Source organism: Lathamus discolor, chromosome 1 (assembly GCF_037157495.1).
Source record: "Lathamus discolor isolate bLatDis1 chromosome 1, bLatDis1.hap1, whole genome shotgun sequence".
In the NCBI taxonomy this organism is placed as follows: Eukaryota; Metazoa; Chordata; class Aves; order Psittaciformes; family Psittacidae; genus Lathamus; species Lathamus discolor.
The window spans coordinates 63,400,127-63,422,005 of NC_088884.1; the positions used below are offsets into that span (position 1 = coordinate 63,400,127).

The window sequence follows — 21,879 nt, forward strand, 5'->3', positions numbered from 1 at the left end:
TCTCTTCTCTTACAGGAAGCATTCATTTGGAGCCCTCATCCTTACCAGCTACTGTTTTTCACCATACATCCAGCAATTTAAGACCTCTAAAACCATTAACTCTTGCCAAATTCAGCTGAATTAACCAGCAGATTCAAAAGTTACTAGAAAGTAAAGCATAAAACCACATATGGACAGAGATTTTAACTTATAGAGAATCAGGCTTAATATTCAATAAGGAGTTTAGGCTGAGGTGGAGGAAGAGAGAAGACTTAAGCAAACATCTGGACATTTCTGAAGACTAGATTTAACCAGCACTTACACTGTAGCCCTCCGGAGTACACACTCAAGAAACCATTAACTCAACAGCTAGGTCTCTGTGGAGACAGACTATATCTATGTTAGCAAACTAAGGAGGGCCAGCGAATGAGCTCAAGTTCTGACCCAGGCTGCTAAAATCTCAGCAGCACTCTTAGACACTACTGGTCTGAGCACTCAAACATTCTGCACAACAAAACTGGGGTGTGAGCCTGAACAAGAAACACTTTCCCAGGGGTACTTCAGACACAGTCACTCTCTTCTGTGACTGTAGCTGTACTCATGCAAGCCAGGCTGATTCAGTTGGCTTCAGGACCAGAAAACAATCCCTGAGGCTTTACATGTACTATGCATAAGTAGCCAGAGAAACCGATACGACATCATGTGTCAATGTTGGCCCAGCTTCTTATTCACGTAGCATGAACCGATAAGTCATGGGGAGAGCATAGCTCTGTCCACACTGAAGCCCTTTGGCTCTTCCTAAGTAAGCTTTCTCTGAGCCTGCATTACCATGCGGACAGTGTTCCAGTTCCAGGAACTCAGTGTTCCCAGACCCTGAGCTGATGTGCTCACGGTAAAACGTGCATTCAAAGTATCCCTCTTAGACAATGATCTAATGTTTTTCCATTATACAGGGGCTGCTAGATCCATCTTTTTTTTTTTTTTTTTTTCAACCCTTCTGTGAAAAAAGGGGATTCAAAAAATTGTAAAAAACTAATAGGGCCCCATAAACAGCAATTTCTGTTTCATACTGTAGTTAAAGTTCAATTGGTGCTCAGCGACTTCAGTCATGAACTGAAGGAGTTAGTCAGAGATCCCTAGCCCTGAACTTGAAACTTCCCCCCCCCAGTTTCACATACTCAACAGTGGTGGCAAAATATAGCTACATAAACATACATGCACCCAAATGTTTCCATAAATACCAGTACACATATATACACATGCATTAATGTGTTTACACAATAAGTGTATTTGTAGCTACCTGGTTTCTTGAACATGCTGAGTAAAACCATCTAACTATGTGTATAAGAATTTAAGCTGCTTTATACATATGCTCATATGCACATACACAATACAGATAAAATACATTAAATACTGGTTGGGGAGCAGTTCATGACCCTGAAATATTTTGGCAAACTTACATCCTTGAAGAATGAAATGGAATAGTGATCGGCTAGAAAAGTACCTACAAGTGTTGGCCTGACTTTGTGTTTCCTGAGCTAGGCTGTACTATACACATGTACGTACACACACACACACAAACTCCAACAAAAACCAACACAAGCTTTGGGCAAACATTGATATAGAACCACGCTTTTATGAACATTTCAGCAAAAATAAAGCATATGTTGGGTCATTTCCATGACTGACAGAATAACCACTCTCTAGCATGATGAATTCCATTCCAATTCCTCCTAGGTTTTTAGATAAAAAAAGCTTTCACAGACTTAAAAGTAGAGCATAGGGTCAGGTAATCACTTTCTCTAGCACTAAATCTGTGCGTTCAGAAATGAAAAGAATGTACCACATTTCAAGACCTTCCAGTTTTGCTCAACAGTAACCATTTTTTAAAGCTGACCTTTTCTTTAGGCTTTAAACTTCTGTTCCCAATATACTTCATATTTTATACAGATGAATTCAGAAGCATATTGGTTTTCTGGACGTCTTTATCTCTGAACTCTATCTAGCCTGATATCAGGCTAAATTTGGAAATAACTCTCCCTTCTTGATCACATACAGTTTTGTAGTTTGTAGCATACTTGCTATAAGGACGCTGAAACTGATTCTCTGACTTTCAAGTGAATGCCTAGCTTTAAAAATTGGGGCTGCTCGTTCACTCCTGCTATAAGATCTACTCTCATCTCCTCAAGCACCTCAGCCTCCAGTTGCCATACACACAGCAGTATTGGTATTAAAAGTTTTAACATTCATGTTAGTGATAGCATTAATTATTAATGCTAACATAAATGCCTCCTGTTTTGTTCTTACCCAGCCCACCACAACGAAATTTATTAGCGTGATTTTTAACTCTGTTATATACAGCTCCACTAACAACTAGCAAGGGCAAGTGTAGAGTCTTGCATCTGGGGAAGAACAACCCCATGTACCAGTACAGGTTGGGGGTTGACCTGCTGAAAAGTAGCGAAGGGGAAAGGGACCTGGGGGTTCTGGTGGATAGGAGGATGACCATGAGCCAGCAATGTGCTCTTGTGGCCAAGAAGGCAAATGGCATCTTAGGGTGCATTAGAAAGGGAGTGGTTAGTAGGTCAAGAGAGGTTCTCCTCCCCCTCTACTCAGCCTTGGTGAGGCCGCATCTGGAATATTGCGTCCAGTTCTGGGCCCCTCTGTTCAAGAAGGACAGGGAATTGCTTGAAGGAGACCAGTGCAGAGCCACAAAGATGATTAAGGGAGTGGAACATCTCCCTTATGAGGAGAGGCTGAGGGAGCTGGGTCTCTTTAGCTTGCAAAAGAGGAGACTGAGGGGTGACCTCATCAATGTTTACAAATATGTAAAGGGTAGGTGTCAGGATGATGGAGCTAGGCTTTTTTCAGTGATATCCAGTGATAGGACAAGGGGCAATGGGTGTAAACTGGAGCATAGGAAGTTCCACGTTAACATCAGGAAGAACTTCTTTACTGTAAGAGTGACAGAGCACTGGAACAGGTTGCCCAGGGGGGTTGTGGAGTCTCCTACACTGGAGATATTCAAGGCCCGCCTGGACAAGTTCCTGTGTGATGTACTGTAGGTTACCCTGCTCTTGCAGGGGGGTTGGACTAGATGATCTTTTGAGGTCCCTTCCAACCCTTGGGATTCTGTGATTCTGTGATTCCCAAATGTCCACTTATTTAATTATCATTGACTGATAACAGCAGATAGAGAACTATTCCTACAATTACTTCACCACAAAATGCAGCCCAGCACAGATGCTTTACCAACAGGCTCTTTGCTCAGTGCTGACAATTTCTGTAAGACAGATGAAATCTACTGTGTTCTGTACCTCCGTGTTTACAAACTTTTGAAATACACCTTAACTTCCCCTTTTCCAGCCTCTACAGTAAGGTAATAAGATAAATACCAAAGTTTCTTAGGAAATTAAATAATTCAAAAGTATGACACCATGACCATGTATATGCAACATACTGAAAACAAAATAAATGGGGTTATATTGCTGTTGAAAAATAAATAGATGAACATGAACCAAAACCTCTCAACTGTTTTGAAATAAAACTGATTATAGCAGTCTACAGAACTTAATTTTCTAACAAACACAACAGTTTTATTTGAGACTCTTAATCAGAAAACTGAAAAGCTGGGTGGAAAGCAGCTGGGTACTTCAGAGAGGGAAAGAGAAGGCTCATAAATTAGCCACTTGGCACAACCGTAACTATAGTATCACGAACACTGATGTTATAATATTATTGCTGTAGGTTAATGTGATCCTTTATACAGCCTTTTCTTCTTCCACAGTAGCCCATTTTCAAGAAGTAAAATGGTTTCATTTGAATTGCAAATCCCAACACATATATAGTTTTATTCTTGTGGAGCAGGATGAGTGACAGTGGTATATTAGAGTTAACAAACCTTACCCACTTTTAAATACATTTCTGGTATTGAAAGCTAACAGAGCTGAAAAATGAATGGATAAAGGATCTGCTCTGGTATTCATCCCTTTATTGGGTCCTTGAAAGGACCGTATGGAGGGAACTTGATAGAAATTTCATGTCGCTGCTAAATGGAACTCAGTCCAAGGTAGAAAAATAAAAGGTTAAGTCTGCTGTCTTTTCTAACTTTTCATTCCTGGGGCCAGTGCTTTCAAAACTGAAGCTAGGGGCTGTGCAGCCTGTTTGATTCAACTGGTCTCTCAGTTTCATGGACTATAGGCCTCACAAAATTGCTGAATCAAATCTTTTGAAAGATTCTATGCCTCCTATACACAAATCCATTAGTGTGGGTGGCAGCGACTGCAGATTAAAAAGAAAGCTAAGGAAAACGTGCAGTGTGAAGCAGATAATAGTCTCTTTCCAACAGTCACTTGAGAAGCCATTTATTTAGGTCTAGTATGGAAGCTTAACCTACACTCTGACATAAGCAACAACTGGTTTTCCTAGCATCTTGATCTACTCCTATTTCTCCACTACATATATAGAAACGTATTTTATAGACAGAGGTCCAGGCACACTGGGAATAGAGAAAGTGGCAGGGTTCCATGAGAGTAAGAAGAATCTCACTATCTTTTCTGTACAAAAGTTTTGGGTAGGGTGAGGTGGCCCAGTAGTTTGGCTACTTGATCAAGTAGTACACGGACAATAAAGCTGAGACATACAGCAGCCATGCAGAAATAGAACAAACAACACAAAAGTGACAGAGCGATGTCAGACTGCTTTGATTTGCTAATCTTCACCTTAATTGCTTTTTTAAAAGAAAGTATGAGACCCCAAAGGGATATGCAAGCACATTTTTGTAAGAGGGAGAAATCAGATGTAAGGCACGTTCAAAAGGTTAAATGAAACTGAGACCAACGCACCTCAGATGCTTTGCAGGAGGAAAACCTTTGTGACACCTGTCCTGTACCAAGCAGGAATTAAAGGCAGAACTGTCCAGTATTACCCTCAATGTGCTTACAAAATTTAAGGAAACAATTATTAGCAGGACAATTTATAAAATATAAAAATATTCCAAGTTAACATTCTTCTATAATCAAGCTACCCATCTGTCAAAAGTCTCGAGAAGTAGCACACTCCATACAATTGGCACACTCACTCTAGCACAATGTGTCCCAACAAAGATGTTTCATGTTTTTATAGTTAATCTTCCGTTCAGCCATTGTACTTTGAAATGCTCTGAAAAACAAAAGTTACTCAGATGCCATTTAGACTGCAGCAGCTGCAACACTGAGTAGTGAGACAAAGGGACTTCTCTACAGCCATGAGATTGGAGAGACCTGCATCTATTTGAGCCTGATAATTCATTCTGCCATTTAAATTCCAGTGTTTAACAGACGACAGATTTGCAATCAAAAATGGAAGCCATACAAGTGACAGACCTATAAAAAGAATGAGTCACATACAGGAGTAGATATTAATTTAAACACACTTTGACATCAGCTCAATTGAAGAGTGTCCGATCCCATGAAGGTGTGATACTCATGTCAATAGGTTTCAGGTCTTGATCATAAACAAATCTTTTATATTGATTCCTGTTTCTGGAAGACCAACACCTGTAAAATTCGTTGACTTTAACCTTCACAGTCCATGTGAACTTGAATGCTGCACACAAACTTAGAAACTAGCCTTTTTAATGCTTTCATCCAATCCTGCCTAGCACATGCACACCAGAGGTACATACAAGCCAAATATCTACCTTGTCAAAGAAGGTCAGAAGACATCCTTACCATGTTGACACAGTAAATGTATTATGTTAATATCTGGGCTACCCTGCTCAGATATTTATTCTACCAGTTCCTGTAATAATCACTGTCTTAGGAGTACATCTCCCAAGTCAAGTAAACACTAAAGAACACATCCCCTTTAGGGGCTTCAAGAACTAATTTCCAAGACAAGGTGAAGGCATATATTCAGTCACGGGTGGAAATTCACACTTTCTTTATGAGCAGCTCTCTAACAAGAAGTAGAGCAGTGGCTTTGTTTACTTCATCAACCTTAGAACAAGACGGAAAGCCAAGAAAAAAGTTGCTAGCTTGCTACCGCAAATGCTGCACGGACAATAGGTTTTTCATACATCACTTCTTTTAGGCATTCTCTCTATTTTGTAGTTCGTGGGTTTCCAAGAGATGAATGACAGATGTAGCAAGCAGATTTAGCTGCCAAAACAAATGCCAGTCACTCCACTCATTGTCCAAAGCCTTTGATTAAACAGATTCAGGATGTCCATGCAAGGTGAAATTCCACTCTACATAATGTACTGTAGGTTTTGCAATATCTGAAAAAAAAAAAAAAAAAAAACCACCAGTCTGAACATGAAAATCACTTTTAAAAAATTGATTTTCAATCTGTCTCTTTGGCAGCACATATTGTAGAAGTTAAAAGACCAAAAGGGCCTTTCAAGAAATTAACATTTTTGCTAATGAAGATCATTCCTTCCAACACGCTTTCCCTTCATACACTGTTGTTTCCAATCTATGTTTATGGAACAATTTGGGTCATCTTCACAGAAAGGTCTGTAACCTATATATCAGGTTACACTTTTCCTCATAGTCTCCCTAACCTTTCCCCTTTTCATTATTCAACTGCTTTCTTTAATATTCTAAACACTAATGTTTTCATTTTACTAGCTACTGTTTAAGATTGAATACCTGTACAAAGTTAGTCCTTTCTAAGGTTCAGTTGGGCAGAAACTAAAAGTAAAGGCAAGAAGATGTGGAAACAGAGCACAAAATTCATTATGCTCCTCATCAACACTGACATGTGGGTGGAAGTAGAAAGCGAGAAACCTCCAAGCCACATGTGACCCCAAAATCTAATGAGAAGAATCCTTGAGTTTTCCTAGAGTTATGCAGAAAGATGCTATTACTTCTCTTCATGAAACTGGTAACTGGAAGAAAAAAAAAAGAAATACGTTCATTTTGTATCAGAGGTGGTTGTGCAGTGGTTGAACTTAAGGACCAGGAAAAAGAAGGGAAGTGGCTAACAAAGGAAAACCAAATTGTTTTCATATTTTCATTTCTTTACCTACTGGGGACATGTAAATGGAGAAAATATTTCCTTCCAATTGATCTGATTACTTTCCTCTTGTAGTGCAATTTGCCTCCCTTTTGCCTCCTAAGCAAGCAAAGGCTTTTTGTCATGTAACCCTGAAAAAAAGGAGCTATTTTTCACTGTTTATCAAATATGTTTTATACAGTCTGATTATTCAGGCTGTTCCATTAGGACTGAAGAATAGAGATAGTGGTACAACAGTAACAAAACCAGCTGATACAATGGAAGGATTGTCAGTGGGATTTTCACATAGGAAAGGTCCCTAACTACAAGCAAACTACCCAGCTCACTACTCAGATTCATCTTATCACCTGGCAACAAACAAAACTGCAGTGAAATCCGGAAAGATCAGGTTTGGATGGCATGCTGTAAACACTGCTTCCCTCATTCAAGCCAGAACCTTGGGAATTCTTTTTCTGTGGTGTTTCATAAAAACAAATATTGAGGCAAATCAGAGATTTTTAACAAGTCTGCTTCAAAGTCCTGAACAATAAGCCTCTCATTTTGGCTCCTCTAATTTCTAGGCTAACAAGTGTATCTGGTGAATTAATGATGGATATGTGAACAATAAACACTCTAGGCCTCTTCTATTGCTTCAATGATGCAAAGCTTAATTAGATAGTTAACTAGGCATATGGCTACTTTGCATCATTGTAGGAGCAGAAAACATCTGACATGCACACTGCTTTGAGAAATTTAAAAACAATATAATTGTTGGGAGTTAATCTTCCTAGATGCCAACAGCAAATGGTTGGAGTTCTGAAAATGTAGAGAATTTGACAGGTTTTTCATTATTTCATGTACATATCAACAGTTATAAGCAGAAAGCTGAATATATACAGTGACTATTTTTATTTTTATTTTTTTTTTTGTAGACCCATCAGGAAGTCAGACTCAAGCAATCACTACTCAAATATGCTGAGCGAAAACCAACTATTTTAGATCAATACTCGGGTCAGTTAACAACTCCAGCAGCTATCAATTTTTGAAAGAATATTCCAACTTTGAAAACCATTGTAAATGACACTGCAACACCATCAAATGTAAAAACAAATGAACAAAACCTGAAGCTTTGAGAACAAAACTTTTAAAGGGCAAACACTATTCATTTGTATGATGAAAAACAATGCTTGTTTTTCAATGTTGAAATTTTCAGACACTAATCTAATCACCAAGAGACTGACAAGCCAGTTAGCAGTTCTTTAAGAAAAGTTCTTTTTAACAAAACAGAGCAGTTCTTTAAGACAATACAGCTGATCCTCTTTATCACTTGAAGTTGTAATCTAAACGATCATGATCTTCTCTAATGTATTCATTATTTAAATTTATTCACCAAATAGGTTTTGTAAAAAGACACTTGGTCTACTGGCAATTTACAATCAAGTCTCAGTGAACATTAGACATTCAGAACTCAAGCTCTTTTGAACATAAAATTTGCATGCTTTGCTTCTGCTTTTTCTCCGAAGAAAGATAATACTTAAATTAGATTGCCTGTTCTGATTAACTTACCTAGAAACTTGTAATTCATGTTTATTGCTATTTGGAGTAGTATTTTTCCATTTTCCTGACCAGTGAATGTTCCAGCCCTCGTGTTTGTTTGCTAAGAAAGTCACAGGAATTGAAATTAATGAAGAATGTGAAAAAAGAAGTTTAAAATTTGAATACCTATGCATCGAAAGTTGTCTAGCCAGAAGCAGTATCATTTTTAACATTTCAGAAACCGCAGGCATATCCCAGAGAGCAGAAAAGACACATTAATGTGTTTAGGTGGTGGCTCATGAGGAAGGGCCTGGATTCCACATTTTATAATGGACCATAAAATCCAGTCCAACTTTTATCCCCTCCTTATTAATTTTTATTATTTTAATAACAAAAATAAGACTTGTCATTTAGCTACCTGTGTTAGTGCTTCTAGTAGAACTTTCTTATGCATGTTTCTTAGAACTTATATGCAGAAGAATGTCACACAGGATTTTTAGCACACAATGTTTGTTTCTGTCAAATTAGTATGATTACACAACTTGAACTATACATAATCTAAATGTAGCTGTCATTCTTACAGTACTGCAGGCATTACAGAAATATTTGTGATTTCGGAAGGGCTGGCCTAACTATTCTGAGGTTTAAAGAAAAAAAAAAAAAAAGCTCTCCAAGAAAAATAGAGGAAACTGCAAATTATTTCTTTGAAGTCAAATCAGTCGATATCAAGAAACAGCTAATGGTGGTACACAAAATAATGGCAATAGGCATTCTCTGTTTTTTTCTGGTGAATTCAACTCTAATACAAAGCTACTGGCAACCAATGCAGCCCAACAGAAGATGACTCCTAGAATAAACCGTGCTAAAATCTCATGTATCACAAACAAGCCCATAAGATCTTTTGGGCAAGGTCCACAAACAAGACACCTTACAGATCTCAGTATGATTAGTTCTTCAGTATTTATCTATTTGCTTTCTATGACATTAGAACAAGAAATACAAGCAGCATTCCTCTGCAGACACTACAAAGTTTGAATCCCCTTTCAATGTCACTGCACACTGCAGCCACCAAAACAAACCCATTTTTTCCCTTTCAAAATTACACAGTGAATAACTGGGTTTAGCCAAGTCCTGTTCTCATTATAAAGTGGCTGCTGCTACTTCCCCTCAGTAGGAAGTGATCCATGTGACATGAAGGCTCCAATTCACATATTCAAAATAACATTTCTACCCTTTAATGTGAAGTGATCCTCAATCATTTCACACAGATGAAAGGAAGCTGAAACCTATTCCAGCTTTTTATTCTCTTTCCTACAATTAACATTTACCTATCCCAGCTGACATGTCTTACATGTAAAATCCAGAACAGTCTGACATGAATGAACAAGTCAACTTTATAAGAAAGTTGTATGCAATACGTAAGAGAAATAGCGCTAGCTTCCTCCCTGGAAAAGCAGAATCTGTAATACAGAGTAAGGAAAATTTTATTTCAGTGGAAATGAAAAGAAATAAATCTTCTGTGGGAAAAGAGGATTTGTTCCTAAACTGAAAGAGGGCAGTATGAAAAGCATAAGGCCACCCTGCACTGAAAAATAATAAAAACTTCAAGAATTAAGGTGTCTAGTTAGAACTACCAACATTGAAATATCTTAAAAAGAAAAGCGCCATTGTGAAGCAGAATCTGGATTCAGAAAAATGACATTCTAGGCATCACTGCAATAAAGCACCCAGGCAAAGAAGTAGAAATTCACCCCTGCTGCAGGAAAGAGCAGGAAAAGGTTAAGATAAAACAAAACTAAGAACCATAGAAGCAATTCCCCAAGAGCACAACATGACTGAACATTCGTAAGAGCTGTAAGAACTAATTCACAGTATGTCACACAAAGCACAGCCTGTTCTGTTCTTTGTCAGTTCTCACTGCCAGGACAGAGACACCACGGCCACCCAGTCAGGACTCTGTCCTTTTTATTCCAGTCCCTCCATCAGCAGCAGTCCAGCTGTGACAAGTGACTCTTGTCTGATACTCAGGGTAAGGTACAGGCCAAGGACTAATTCAGGTGATGCAAGAACAGATCTAGGCACTCGTGTGAAGCTACCCACACCAGTGGGTGATCGGGGACATGGACAGCACAAGACCTGCCACCCCAGTACGTTGCCGCAGCGAGGAAAAGAGAACATGGCAGGTCAGAGCACGCAGGTGAAATCCTCTGGTTCTGTGTGCCACCACAACACACTCTGCATGGCTTCCCTGGGGCACTTCTCCCTCTTCTGCCCTCCTGGGAGCAGGAACTCCAGCTTTTAACTTAAATTCCTGAACTAGAAGTAATTTGGGTTCATGCATTATAAGGGTGAGCAGTGTACGTGCCAAAATTACTCTTTGGAGTGAAGGATAACTGTTCACAAATGTGAGCTGAACCAAGTTAGTGGTCTTAGGTTTGAAAACTAAAAAAAAAAAACCAAATACTTTCATTTCCACAGTTCCAAAATTAAATATTATTTCATGTCAAAATGACATTTTCTTCAAAAATGTAGCCAAGAACCCTTTCTATGTAAGAAACACCCCAAACCAAAACTATCATCTTAAAACAACTATTCAATTTGATTTTAAGCCATGTATCTTTTTTCTCTTTCACTGGAGAAAAACCCAAAACATTATGAAATTATTTTTCCCTGTTTTTTTCAATTAGTCACAAAATTGGGGGGAAAAAGGGAAGGGAAAAAAAAAAAAAAAAAGCCTTACAACACTAGCAGCCTACAAATGAAAGGCATACACTGTCTCCTTCCAGGCAGGCTACAGCCTTTTGACTTTCCAACTGAAACACTTGGTCCTAGAAATACTTATGGCAGTAATGCAACACAACATATTAAAAAACTGAAGCAGTGGAAGTAAAGAACTGAAAGCGCCTTACAGATTGCCTTTAACTGTTGCAGCTACTCTAGCAATTGAAATAAGGGAGACCTATAGAAAATCAACTTTTGACAGATGACTGCAGGAGGCAAAAATCTATGTTTAGGACACGGGAAAATTACAAAAAGTGTTATCATGTTTAAAAGCCTGGACTAGTGCAAAGCTTTTGAAACTGTCCCACAGAACATCCTTGTGCCTAAAGTGAGGAGATATGGATTTGACACATGGACCTGCCCCACAAGAGAGGGGTTGTAACTAAATGATCTTTAAGGTCCCTTCCAACCCAAAACATTCTATGACCCTATGAAAAAACCATTAACCACAGGATATTGCCACATGCCAAAAGCATAACGCAAAGCTTTAAATAACCAAAGCATGAAAATATGCCTTCTGTTTACCAATGCTATCTCACCTTACCCTTCATTTAACATGCTACAACTCATGAAAAACAAAAGCTGTTTTATAGTACAAATAAACCTACTACATGCACATATATACACACAGATGCTCAATGACCAGCATTCCATATACTACCTCAGAAAACATGCTCCATATTTTTTCCATTTTTAACAAAATTAAGTTTTCATATATTTATGCATGTAGTATTATCATGCTCTTCTCAGATTCTGAAGTGGACTGAAGTTCTCAAAAACCTCATAGAAAAATATTTGCAAGGACTGAGAAATAACCTCAGCAAGCTAGACTGACACTCTTGGAATGCAAAGATCAAGGGTTTCTTCTCACTATTTTTATTGTAAACAAAAAACCCACTACAACTGTCCTGGCATCACTGGGGGAGGTAGAGGGAGGAGATGAGGAACAGTTGGAAAGCTGGAAAAAACACAGATGATTACTTGAAAGCCCTAAGTATATGACTCCTGTACTCCTCACATCACTATGGCAATGAATATACCCCAGGTCTTTTCACCAAGAGCTTCACTTCTATACGAATTAAGTAATAACATCACAAATTTTGGAGGCTGTTTGAAATGCCTTTGTGAATTAAAATGCAAATTTCAAAACATTTCCATGTTAATAAAAGAAACAAAGCAAAAACCAAAATACCAAGGGGGGAAAGAAAAAGGAAAAAAAAAAAAGGAAGAAATAAAATGAGCTCTGTTTTCTGACCATGCAAACCATCAGAATTGTTTCATCTTAAACATTAAAAGCCCCAGCCACTGCTAGCATGTAGAGATAAGACATTTACACCTCCACATGAGAGCTCATACAAACTGTTTCTTGTTTATATCCCTATTAGGAGTTCACAGCAGTCACCAAGATTATTTCACTTCATTTGACTCCTTCCCTGTTCTCTATGGCTCATTTACCGAGTCCTATACAAGGCTATTCATGTCCCTTGAGAAGAGCCAAAATTAGGATTTGTACTCACAAAAGCTGCAGCCAGATAACAAAGTGGAGCCCTCGCCACCACAATGTCGGTTCTTTCACAGTGCTTCACCAATGCTCTCACTGATGCTGAGGCAGTTTTCTAAGGCAAAGGGGTAAAGCAATTTTCCATGCTGCTTCCATGTTACTACTTTTCCTACCTCTCAATCTGTCAAAGACAAAACAGAGTATGTTAACAACACGACAGGGACAAACAGCTGTAAGGTCTACATCTTTGGCTCACACAGCATTCGTTGTACCCCAGGTTTTCCAATACAGCCTTTCTGTTGCAAACAATAATAAAAGTGAGGGCCTGAAGAAAAAGAGTACATCTGGGTGAAACCAAAATACATTCCCAGCAATCTGTTGAAACACATGTTTTTTCTCATAGACGAGAGCATGCAAAAACCATGTATGACTGACAATGATGAGACACTGGTTTTGTTTTTCAGTTATTTCTCATAAAAGAGGCAAAGAGGATCTCATTGTATTCCACAGGAAATGTATAAAAGTGGTTTCCTTGGTTTTTCAGATACAGATACTGCTCTGAAAACTAAAATTTCCACATTATTTTCTGTAAGTGACTTCTGGTAAGTATCGTCAGCCTACTGTCAAACCATATACATACTGTGGCTTTGTACAGGGTAAAACTTAATTGATACATGAATGAGCTATCCAACTCTGCTCCAAAACCTGATGTAGTAGAAAAAGCCAATAAATAAGCAATAAAGAATGGTTTAGTTACTTTAAAATATTCACACAGTTGTTTTGTATTAGGGCTTCTCACAGTTCCTGTTGATAATGCTTTTATTCATTGCAGAGGATACCATTAAGATTGCTGAAGAACCACACCAAAATTACTTTCTGACACATGCCGAAGGCTGCAAACCTAAGCAAGCACCAGGGAGTGTTAGGAAAAGGACAGTTACAAAAATTCTTTGAAATAAAAGAAAAAATAACCCACACAACAAAGGTTTTCTTGTGTAGCTTCCTGGTTGAGAGCCACCCGATTGGATGAACAACCCCCACGAGCAGAGTCTGGGCCAGGAGGCTGAGGTGCCCATGCTCACTGGGTACTACTGCCACCCTGCTCTGCTTGGCTTTTCAAACGCTGGATGCTGACAAGGATGTTGTCCCTACCTGAGCCGTGGTCCCTCTCCACAGCTCCCACCTTACCTTCCCTGGCAGAGCTGCTCCACTCCTGCCACTTGTCGCGCGCCGGGTTAATGACCAGCTCTTCGGGGGTATTCCGACGGACACACTGGCTACCCTGAAATAACACAGATTCTTTAGCATACTTATTACAGCACTGTAGTTTCTGGTGCAAAATTTGTGGAGACTAATAGTAATTTCTACATTCCTGCTCTCAGGGGAAAAAAAGCTACTCTCCCTATAAAGGGATGGGTTTTACAAGCAGGTAAGGAGAATGCAACGGCCAGTTGATGGGAAATTACCATGATAGGAAGCTAAAGCAGATACACTGTAACAATCAAAACGAAACATTTCAGCCAATGGGGCTTGAAAATTTAGAAATATTCTATTAGCTACAAAACCTGTCCCTTACTGTGCCCAAAACACAATGGAAACATTGGAGAGTATTTATTCCAACGCAACTTTTTAATTGAAGTTACAGAACAGACGATTTTTTCCAGTTAAATACTACAAGAAGAATATATCAGGCACAGATTCTTTTTTAAAACGCATTCCCAGCATCATACTAATACTGCTTCTTTTCATTCTACCTTTAATGAAAGAACTCATAACTGTTCTGAGACACTACCCTCCTGAGTGAGTGTTAAAACAATATTACTGTCCTAACTTCATCTGTAAAATATGAAACAAACTGGAATTGTAGCACCGAACACTGAGCAACCTTCCAGAAAGCTGCTCAGCCTTTAATTTAAGCTCTGTGCCAATGAGATCTCTGCACTCATATCACATACTAAAATAGACAGTATATGCCACACTTACTAAAGAAAATTAAGCACCACGCAACTACAACTAATAAAATATTCTTTCACATTTTTTTGGATGCAACCAAAGAACAGAGACTTCTGGCACATCATCTAACAATAAATAATAGAAAGAAATATCTAAACTTAGTATGATTCATTTGCACATAGATCTGGGAATGAAATCAAATACAAGTATTCTGGAAGGAAATTGAAGACAGAATCAGTCTGAAGAATTTTAAAATTAGAGCAGGAAACAATAAATGATATTTAATCCACACTAAGGCAAGTAAATACAGTAGTGGAGAATGCAGAAATATTTTGTCAAAGGCAGAGAGTCAGTAGTATTTAAAAAGGACTATAGCTAAGGGCAAGAATATAATTTTTCTTGTGTCTAGTCAGAACCAAACTAATGTGCCTGGTACAGAATTACTGGACATCCGTCAGGCTGCTGTGTTTGGGTCCTGATGTGTTCTGCTCTTCGGTTTCCTCCCTTGGTTTGGGTGGCTTCCAGCATCATCTCCTTCTCTGTCGTCTCTGGCAGAGTTGCCCTATCTGCTTAGAATCAGGACCTCACAGATCAGGTTCGCTGGATGGAGTGCTGGCTCTCCAAAAAGTCCCACTAATTTACAAACACTTGCAGCCTTAATTTGATGTTAGGTGAAGCTAAGTGGCCAAGCCACTCGAGAAGTTCAATGCTTTTCTTCTCTCTGGTTACCTCTTCCCTGCTACAAGGTTCAACTCCTTCCCTTGCACTGATAACTGGTACCTATCAAGTGAACTAACTGAACTGCCTAACAGGCAGAAACCTAACATAGGGGGTGAGAAGACAAACAATCTAGAGAAATGTTGCTAGTCAGTGAGTTGAACCAACTTAAGGTGGGGATCCAAATAGTGTCAGAGGCAATACAAAATAAGCAGCAGAAACACATGGGGAGGAAAAGAAAAGTGTCATGCAGAACCTTCTCCTTTTTACCGCATCAATGAGTCAAACCAACTTGACCATATCATATAATTTCACCCCAAAAGAGCTTTCTGATTTACTATTTACCTCTCTGAGGACATATGATACACAGGCTTGTAAGGGCTTTCAAGGCAATACTATGACTTCTTACTTTAAAATACACTAAACAGATTTTTATAAGGTCAGGAGATAATTACGTCTCATTCTTGCCTGTTTTTCCTCATGTCTCTGAAATACACTCTAAACCAAATTTTAAGGGAATGTACATTCCTCTTACATGAAAGCCCTTCCCTATCTTTTCTTGTACACAGTCTTGTTACTTGGCTAATTCTTCAGTCAGGGAAGTCCCATATATTTGCAGAGTAGAGATACACACACCCCATCTCTATCCTTTGTCTTTTCAAATCCCTGCTAGTCTCTCACCCCATGGCCAAGCTGACTTTCCAGGTCTGCCCCTTCTTTACCGGTGTAATAAGTTATTTGTTCCACAGTTTCTTCCAGTTGTAGGCTTAGATACTCTGTTAGCTCAGCTGACTCACTTCACTTCTCCAAACTGCCACAGGGTCCCCTATCATCAACATACCTATACTATCATTATACCGAAATTAGCACAAGCAGCAATGGACAAGTCCCAAATGGTCACTGGCCATAGCTCTGTCACCACTGACCTGAAAAAACACTAAACAAGTAAATCGTGGGTGTTGTTTTTTTTCTTAGGCCCTACATAGCTCCTATTTGTTCCTGGATGATCTTAAGGTTCTTTCCAACCCCAACCATTCTGAGTCTATGATTCTGTGAATGCTTTACTAGGGGCAGGAAAGACCAACAGTATCACAGAGAAGCAACCAAAACAATTGATTAAATCAAGAGGCTAAATCAAATGCCAAACTACAAATGTAGTATGATGATTAGGTAGCCTGCACCTGAAGACTGCAAACACATCGGGAGAGAGAAATTCTGAAACATTTTGTCTGCCCCTTTACTCCTGTCAGAAAGCAGTTGGACGGGTGCTCCCACTTATATTAAAGTTCAACATCAAAGGAAAACTAACATTCTGATTTCCTATTCTGAGACTAACAAGACATCTCCCAATCAAGAATCCAAAAGCAATTTTTGGAAATATGGCATTGGGATGAACGATGAGAATAGGGCCTCAGGGGAATTCTCCTAGCTGTAGCCTACAAAGGAAACTAGAAACAAGTCTGAAGTAGACTTTTTGGGATTAAACATTGTTACACATTATTTCTCTTGTTTATATTTCATTGTCCTTGTCAGCAGAATTTAACACAGAACCCTGTTCCTCCCTCCCCTTTCCTCAGCTTTGTATATTTTGATCTGCTGCAGACATTTCTTACAACCACATAAGATTGTTTCATTTTATACTTGACATTTTCTCCCATCTTTAGATGTTATAGTATATTCTTACAGGAAAAATAGTAATCTACTGTAAATTATGGCAATGCTGAATTTTGTATGATGTTTGCAAACTGAAGCTTTGAAAATTCAGGCTGCAATAGCATGACTCCTCTTGAAAACAGGTTTTTTTTCTGACTGAACAATTGTGAGCAGTGAATTTTAGGATTTTCTCTCTAATCGTTTTGTTACTCCTGAAATGAAAATCAGCTTTGCATTTTGTTTCTACCCAGGAAGGAAATTCCACAAATAAATCCGCAAGATAAACATGGGGGATATGCAGAGAAAGAATGAAAGGATGATGACAATTAATGAAAATTCAGTTGTCCTACTGATTTCATCTCTCCAGAAGAGTGATCTGGAGTGCTCAGTTAAGCTATTCATATTCTGAGTATTTCACTGGACTGCAACATGACACCAAGCTTCACCTGTTCTGCAAGTGACAGCTTCTGCCTCGCTGTAGAACCTCTTGTGCTGTTTTCTAGATCATATATCTTCATGAACCACTTCTGGGTATTCTCCAGTAGATGTATAACATTACAGTTTGGTTTCTGATTCTTCCTTTCCCACCCAGGGCCACTGTGAGAACAGAAAGTTTGCTTTCATCTTGTCCATTCCTCTCAGATGAGACTTCTTCTCCAGGAGACTTGGAAAAATCTTAGTTCAGCCAGAACTCTGCAACTCTTCCAAACATAGGACCTTGTACTGAATGATTTTGGCTCTTTGCACAAAGTATGTTATCACAGTTAGCACATGGCACTAGAAGGTTTGAATTCCATTTTTACTTTTGAAATTAACTTGTAATAGCTTTTCAGGAAAAAGTGAGAGCCAATTTTTAAAAAAATATTATCTCTAATATTGGATGCCTATATATAGATGCATGAAGCCAGACTTTCTGAAGTAACCGGAACACATTTAAGCACCTAAATAAAGTTCAGATTTCCAGAAATGATCTGCAGCTGGAAGCTCTCACCACACTCAACACATGAAGTTCTTGCAAACCTAGTGATATATTTAGACACCTAAACAAGAGCTGAGTTCTTCTAAAAATCTGGTCACAGTTGTGACAATATCTGAATATCTACTCACTAGATTGGTTTCTGAAAAGTTTACTACCTACAACTCCCATGAACTGTGAATCCTTACCTTCTCTGAAAACCAAACTTAGCTGCTTGATAGGTCCAAACCAGAAAATTCACTTGTGCACTTTTTAATTGAAAATATTTATCTCAGTTCCCACAACACAGGACTTAATTTGTTAATGTTTTTTAAGGACTCGATGCTCCAAGGTAGAAATCACAAAGAAGGTACTAAAACTTACTAACACCACTCTCTAAAAAGAAGCCATAGTTTCAGGGCTCTGGAAGTGTGCATTTAAGTTAAACCACTTTTGTTAGTGGAAATACCACTATATTCTTGGGAAAAGAGCAAAGAGGAGAGCCTTCTACTGGGAGTTTCTGGCTGGATGTGATTATGAATCGTTTTATATATACCATAAGTACTCCATTCTTTGAAACCATCTATTTTTTTAATTAAGACGTCAATAAAAAAAAAAGCAATGGATCACACAGAGTTGATCTTAAAAAGCACGAACATGAACCTCAGCTCCGTGTTGACACTTTATAGCTTATTTTTCAAAGACTTTAGTTTTCACCCTCAAAGAATTAACATTTTCTTCAATTGTCACTGCACCATAATGATGATAGGACAAAACAAGGATTTTTTCATCACTCATGAAGTTGTCTTCAATTTAGCTTGTGCTAAAATAACCCCAAAACTGAAAAGGATGTTTCCCATCCATGCTACTGCTTTCATATCCAGCCCTGCAATGACTGCTGTGATAATTTTGTGTACTAGATTTTGAAAGCATAGTAGCGGTGTAGTTTTAAATATATAATTTTCATTTTTAAATATAATAAAAAGTAAAAGCACCATTTTAATCTCCTCACAGCATTTTGCAACCAAAATTATATGTATTCTTTTTTAAGCTGCTGGTGAGGAAAAATATGTAACATACTAATAAATCAGAGCCTAGAATTTTTTCTTACTAAAGCAACTCTAAGCACTTCATGAGAGCTGATGAAATTACCTTGAAAATAACTTCCTTGCACGATGTATAATCAAAAAATACTATCAAAATAAAAAAATACTATCAAAATCAAAAAAATACTCTAATAAAATACTAATCAAAAATTAATGTATATCGAAAAAACCTCCTTGCAGCTGTAAATTGAACTGTGTCACTTCAAATGCATTAGGATATGCCAATTAGGAGCTAGGCATTAGAACATTTTCTCACTACAACGTCTTTGATGAAGAAATAATTAAAAACAACCAAGAAAATTTTTATGCAAGCCTCCTATAACTTTCCCAATATTCCAAACTACAAACTAAGTTCTCTATGATTTTTTTTTAAGGATAAATTTAAGTAGATTGTAAAGACTGAGTGTCTTTATAATTCTGAATATATTCTAAATATACATGTCAGAACTGTTGAAATAAACCTGTTTTACGTACTTGATTACTTTTTCCTTGCATATAGCTGTATCAGCCTGAGAAATCTGCTGGGATATACATTCATCAAGCATAGACAGATTTTTCCCTTTGTGATGGCAGGTCATTTTCCTGAGAGCAGCGTTAGGGTTTCGAAGCAGTGATGTGATCGGGTTTGGGGTTTTCTGGTAGTGGTGGTGGTTTGTTGGGTTGTGGGGTGTTTGTTTTGGTTTTTGTTTTTGGTTTTTTTTTTTTTTTTTTGAGAGGGGTGTGAGAGGAACAAATCAGATTACTAATTTCATGAAAATTAAAGGGTTAGAATGTATCTGCATAAGAATGTCAACATTTCAATCCAGTCTCCCATTGCAAAATGCACATCCCTGTGATACCAAAGTGATGATCAGACATATTTTAGCACAGTGCAGTCGGGGACTGCATCCAGTATAGCTGTAAATTTAAGGAGCGCAACTGACATGAAGAGATACACTTATTGGGTTATAAACCCCAAAGGACCATGTTCTTTAATATTTTGCAGAACAGCAGAGAAGGCATAACCTGAAGAGAAGGGTGCCTCCTCCTGTGGCAAATGAATACAAGAGAGACCAGGTAAACTACTGACCCTTAGTTCCAGTTTCTTTTTTCAGCAGTTACAAGACTGTTTTATGGACAAATGGATTATGAAACATGAACACAAACTAAGACCCTCAGGTTTCAGAACTGTTTGAGAGCATAACTGAAAAGTTTCTAATACCATCATATGGTCTTAAGCAGCTACAGCATCAAATATTCCTCTGAACAAGCTCTCCTTCTCTTGATGCTGTGGCAGAAAATTTCCAGAACAGGAACACAAACAGAAAACACCCCACAACACACACACAAAACCAAACCAAACAAAATCCCCAAAGCCACACACATCCCCCTCAAGTTTTTCCTAACTCTGGGACTGTAAATTTTAAAGCTTACATTCTATTAAGCTTTTTATTTGTTTTAATTTTAATGACTCCAAGTTTCTCTCTTGGGGTCATCCAAAGCTAGATACAAGCATATTTTTACAAAGTCAGAGAATTTTGCAGTACAGGAAAAAGAAAAAGCTGATTTATGCTGAACTCCAATTAACATCTGTTCTTTCTTGTTGCTTCCTTTCCATTCTTTACTTGCTCTTCCAAATCAGTTCCTCCTTTCCTGCTGAGTCCTTCTCTTTTAAGGACTCCATAGTGCCTTCACTGTAAGTTCAAGTTTTCTTCTTTTTCCATGTTACTTTTAAAAGTATCTCTAAACTTAACACTCAGATATAGTTGCCCTTCCTTCATTATTTTGCTAAAATCTAATCTAGCCAGCCATATCTCTAGGAATAGCTATATTGATTTTATCTGAATAAAGTCAGCTACAGCAACAGGAAAGTCAATTACATTACTCAAATTGCATCATCGCATACATGCTGTTCAAGTATTTTCAGATGTTTCTTCTTTCAAAAACAAATAATCCTAAGAAAGACAATTAATTGTTAAGGGATTTTATAATTCTTTTAGGTCTTGTTCTCTTTAGCTTGTTTTTCAACCATTTCCTTTCTTCAGTGATAGAGTGAAAAAGTAAAAGAAATAGAGGAAAAAAATCAAACACCAGCTAAACCAAAAGTTTTCTGGCAATTACGGTATTTTTTTACAAAATACCATTTTGTTGGACTCATTGTTATTCAGGAGGCTTAATCTTTACAATTATTCATGCTTCCAAGGTAACACAAAAAGCTAATGTCTTTTTTTTGATTCTGTTTCTAGCTCAACCTGTCAAATATTTTCAAACGCAACATGAAAGACTTGGGTTTCAGAGGTGAATGACTGACCCAGAACCACTGCACTGCCTAATGTATTTTAAGAAGCCACAGTTTCACCCACCAGACTCTTAATGCTACACCACCTACTTGGATGGCCTAAGACTATGCACTCCCTTTCAGATTAATCTCCACATTCTAAGAATTCTGTTCATTCAACAATATATACATATTGATGTGCTATTGTTCAGTGTGTGCAGGTCTCGCCCTCACACTTTCTCCTTACCTACCACTTTTTCAACATGTCAAATAATAGAAGAATGGAAGACAAGGAATTAATCCTTCTGTTTGACTGTAGACCTATAAATTGACCAAGAGGAAATTTGTCATTTGTAGATACATGTTTCTGTCTCAAGCTCTGTCTACTCTTATTATAACAGCAGGGCGTGCCCCAGTCAATAACACTTTTTGGACCCCACTTCTGTATAAATCATCTATTCAT

At 38.1% G+C, this 21,879-nt stretch overlaps 1 long non-coding RNA gene across 2 annotated transcripts; it reads right to left on the reverse strand.

The window, feature by feature from the left end:
* Positions 1 to 3,553: 3,553 nt before the first annotated feature.
* LOC136007167 (uncharacterized) lies at positions 3,554 to 14,049 on the reverse strand. Of its 2 annotated transcripts, XR_010609519.1 has the most exons (4): positions 13,964 to 14,049; positions 12,792 to 12,956; positions 8,524 to 8,614; positions 3,554 to 6,238 (listed from the first exon to the last, which is right to left on the reverse strand). It is a non-coding gene; the product is annotated as an uncharacterized LOC136007167 (long non-coding RNA). The 2 variants fall into 2 exon arrangements; XR_010609520.1 differs by lacking the exon at positions 8,524 to 8,614.
* Between the last annotated feature and the right edge of the window lie 7,830 nt (positions 14,050 to 21,879).